The sequence below is a fragment of the Nerophis lumbriciformis genome, linkage group LG28, assembly GCF_033978685.3.
Source record: "Nerophis lumbriciformis linkage group LG28, RoL_Nlum_v2.1, whole genome shotgun sequence".
NCBI classification, from domain to species: Eukaryota; Metazoa; Chordata; class Actinopteri; order Syngnathiformes; family Syngnathidae; genus Nerophis; species Nerophis lumbriciformis.
The window spans coordinates 2,098,111-2,102,236 of record NC_084575.2 but is presented as its reverse complement, the minus strand read 5'-3'; the positions used below and the strand labels follow the sequence as shown (position 1 = coordinate 2,102,236).

General features: G+C 38.7%; 2 non-coding genes across 2 annotated transcripts; one reads left to right on the top strand and one right to left on the bottom strand.

Moving 5' to 3' along the window:
• Nucleotides 1–1,135: 1,135 nt before the first annotated feature.
• Nucleotides 1,136–1,254, bottom strand: LOC133571345 (5S ribosomal RNA). Its single transcript, XR_009810436.1, has one exon. It is a non-coding gene; the product is annotated as a 5S ribosomal RNA (ribosomal RNA).
• A 2,223-nt stretch (nt 1,255–3,477) lies between these two features.
• On the top strand, nt 3,478–3,596 carry LOC133571344 (5S ribosomal RNA). The gene has a single exon (XR_009810435.1). It is a non-coding gene; the product is annotated as a 5S ribosomal RNA (ribosomal RNA).
• The last annotated feature ends 530 nt before the right edge of the window (nt 3,597–4,126 follow it).

Sequence of the window (4,126 nt, the reverse complement as noted above, 5' to 3'; positions counted from 1 at the left end):
TGTGTGAGTTTTGTGTAAACATGTTGATACACTTTGTTACAAACTGAGAGGAACATCAACCTCTCATAAATATTGTGTGTCTGAACATCCTCACATGACAATTCATCTTCCTATAGACAATCTATTGAAGAAAAGTGTTAATAATAAATATAAAGTTAGTAAAGATGTGAGAGTAAGAAGTAAACAAACCTGTTGTGTGTAACACAACTTGATGTTTTTCATGTTGTCGCTCATTCTCCTCTTTTGTTGGACAAAGTTCCTCCTCGTACTCTGCTATGGTTCTTTCGCACATTTTCACACAATCACAACACTTTACACTCACACTTGATCTCTGCTTAGCGATGTGTTTTCATCTCTCTTTGTTAGCAGCTAACAAGCTAAGCTAACTAGCAAGCTAAGCTAACTCGAGAAGTGCGCTCAGACTAATATAACCGGATGCATATAGTTATTAACGATGTTACATTATTTAATAGAGTGTAATAAAGGACATATATGTGTACATGGACGCACAGATTAAGAACACTGAACTGTGACGACTGCAATAACGTCTTCACCGTCAGACGCCATCTTGCTTTATCCTCGCCCTGTTTGCTTCGCGCGCAGTCTTGTCAGATCTCGCGAGAGAAACAATTAACCAGCGCTTTTCCAGATCTCGCGAGAGAAACAAGTAACCAGCACTTTCCCTCTCCACCCCCGGTACAACTATCTCAAACATTCTGAAAATAAAAATAAACTTTTACATTTTCAAAACAAAGACATACAACTTATTTTGGTAAATAAACAGTAGCTTATATGACCCCTTTAAATGATAAGTTGGCTGATCAGAGCGAGACGAGTCGTGGCTCCTCAGCTTCATGCAGGACGGAGTGGTAGGAGGCGTGGGCGAGGTTGACTGACTGCAAAAGACCACACCATTATTTTTAAATCAATCTAAATATTGCTCTAGTTGGTATTTGTGTTTTAAATCCTGTTGTAAAGGTTTGTACTTTCAACTGTAGTTGTAAATATTAAGTGGAATTGTATTATAATAACCGAATATATTCCCTTATTTTGGAATAGTTGCAATTAAAGCAATACATGAATCACAACAGCTGTAGTCTCAGCACTTTGTAGCGCCCTCTGGCGTGAGTGTAAAAGCTTACAGCACCTGGTATTCCCAGGCGGTCTCCCATCCAAGTACTAACCAGGCCCGACCCTGCTTAGCTTCCGAGATCGGACGAGATCGGGCGTGTTCAGGGTAGTATGGCCGTAAGCCGAAAGACGAGGTAAAACCAACCTTTTTAAATGGAACTCTTACAGACGGGATGGGAGACAATTGTTATTTATCTTAGAGCCTGGTGCGCATGCGTACACTAATGTGCTTTTTCTGTCTGTGTGATTGTCTTCCTTTGCTACGGCGGTCAAGTTGCTTTCACGGTGGATATTTGCCTCCGGAGCTCCAGCGGAAGCTCCCCCTCACTGTGCCCACACTGCTCTCTCATGCTGCGGGGAGATTGCAGGAGAGGTGCCGCTCTCAACACTACTTTATGCTTAGGGACCGTCAATAAATTACTATTGTCTTCGAAGATGTATATCTGCTACATCAAAACACTGATTCATCTAAAAGGAGGTCAAATAAATAGTCCTACAGTTTTAATATCGTTCCTGATTTTATAATTTAAATCATTTTTTAATGTAAAAAATAATTATTTGTTTTAAAAGTCTCCATGTCATCATGCAACTTAGTAACCAAATTCAACTTTATATTAGTCGTGCTCAGGCCCGGCCCTAACCAATCTGGCGCCCTAGGCAAGATTTTAGGTGGCGCCCCCCCCCCCTCATCGGCAGTGAAGTGTATATACTCACAAGAAAGCGAATAGCTTTGTCTTTGACCTTTTTTTTTTTACTTACAACTATACCTAATATATAAAGGGGTGGAAAAGTGACTATTACCTGCAGGACAAACATTAGCTAACCAGAAGGCAATAACAATGTAAACAAAAAATACCTGCTTAAAAGATCTAATACAAATGTCCCTGAGGAATGTAAGGTGGGAGTACTGTAATTACCTAACGTTACATTATTATTTTCCATAACAATTTAGCCCCCTCCACAATATTAACCCGACGTTAAAACAGAACTAGCTATTTATTGATTAGCAATTGCCGAATCATGTAACATTAGCTTAATGCTAAAAAGCCAGGTTACTATCACATTCTGTAACAGACAAATAATTTCATGTAGGCATACCTGCTACCTCTGTCTTTTCTCGTTTCTCCTCCTCTTCTTTTCTCTTTTTTCTTCCCTGGGCACCTGACAGTTTTGGCCGTTTTGACATCTTGTGTTGATTTTTTGATGTGGTGACGTCCAAAAAGAGTCATGATACGGGAAGGGAGGGGGCGCACCGTGCGGGGGGAGGGGGGGGGGGGGGGCGTAATGTTGTAACAAATAATATTTCTATTAAATAGGCTTTACTTTGCATTTTAATTAACGTGGGATTATTTTTTGTATTTAGAAATAATAGTACCAACTTTTTTTTTTTTTTTTTTTCTCCAACATTTGTGGCACTGGCATGGCGCCCCCTGATGGACGGCGCCCTTAGCATTTGCCTATACGGCCTATGCCACGGGCCGGCCCTGGTCGTGCTAACCTTTTATTTTAAAATAGGTTCAAAAACATTTTGATATTAAAAACAAATGTTTCTTTTCAATAGATTCCTGGTCATATGAGCTAAAATCCCAAATTCACTTGATATTTGAAATGTTTTTTCTAATGTGATTCACACCTTTTTGTTTTAAAAAGTAAGTTTAATTGGATTTTATATAAATTTGTAATATTGAAAACCATGGTTTCATTTTTAGCTCCCGCAACAACTACGACTATCCAACATAAAACCAACTTGACTCTCATTTGGAGCTCATAAAAATGCTGCTAATTATCTGTATAAGATATATCATCATGATCTTCATTAAAAAACTTTTTTTTTTATAAAACCCTATTTTAAAATAAAAGTGTGTGCGTTACACTAAAAGGTTAGCACGACTAATAAGTGGAATTAGGTTACTAAATTGCATGACATTGAGACTATTGGGAAAAATACCTTATTTTTTTATATTAAACATGGATATGATGTTAAAATTATGAAATAATGGGCATGCACAATAAGGAGGTATGACTAATTATTTACCTTCTTTTAGATGAATCAGTGTTTTGATGTAGCAGATATACATTTTTCAAGACAATAGTGATTTATTGACGGTCCCTAAGCATAAAGTAGTGTTGAGAGCTGTGATGAGGTGGCATCTGAATGCAGCTGGGATAGGCTCCAGCACCCCCTGCCACCCCAAAAGAGACAATGGATGGAGAGCTGCACCTCACACAGCCAGAAAAAGCACATTAGTGTACGCATGCGCGCCAGGCTCTAAGATAGATAATAATTGTCTCCCATCCCGTCTGTAAGAGTTTCATTTAAAAAGGTTGTTTTTACCCTGCCTTTCGGCTTACGGCCATACTACCCTGAACACGCCCGATCTCGTCCGATCTCGGAAGCTAAGCAGGGTCGGGCCTGGTTAGTACTTGGATGGGAGACCGCCTGGGAATACCAGGTGCTGTAAGCTTTTACACTCACGCCAGAGGGCGCTCTTTCTCACTTCTTGCAAAAATAAAAAACAATGCTTTTTATTTCACTTTCAGTTTTACAAAAAGACATGTCATTTTATAAATTCACCAGTCACGGATAGTCCGTCAATATGTTCAACACCAGTTTGGCTGTTACTGCAATATAACAATATAACAATGTATCGTAATTAATACACAATATGAGAATGTGTGCTGTATAAATGAATGAATGAATTACTTAATTTAATTAGAACACAACAGGAGCAGTAAATATGCAGGGATTACCTAAACTGATGTGTTGTGTTAATTTAGCAATATTAAAGGTGTCATATGTAGAATTTGCATGTCAAGTGATCATTAAATGTCCCTGATATGTCAAAAGGCGTTAATAAATCATGTTCTTTTCCAATACCTCTATAACTGATAACAGTAGTTCAGCTGGGATATGCTCACTTCATAATTAGATTTACAGCCCCGGAATCTTGTTATTGTTTTCATTTCCATGTCCCGCCCTCTACCGTTTGACCAA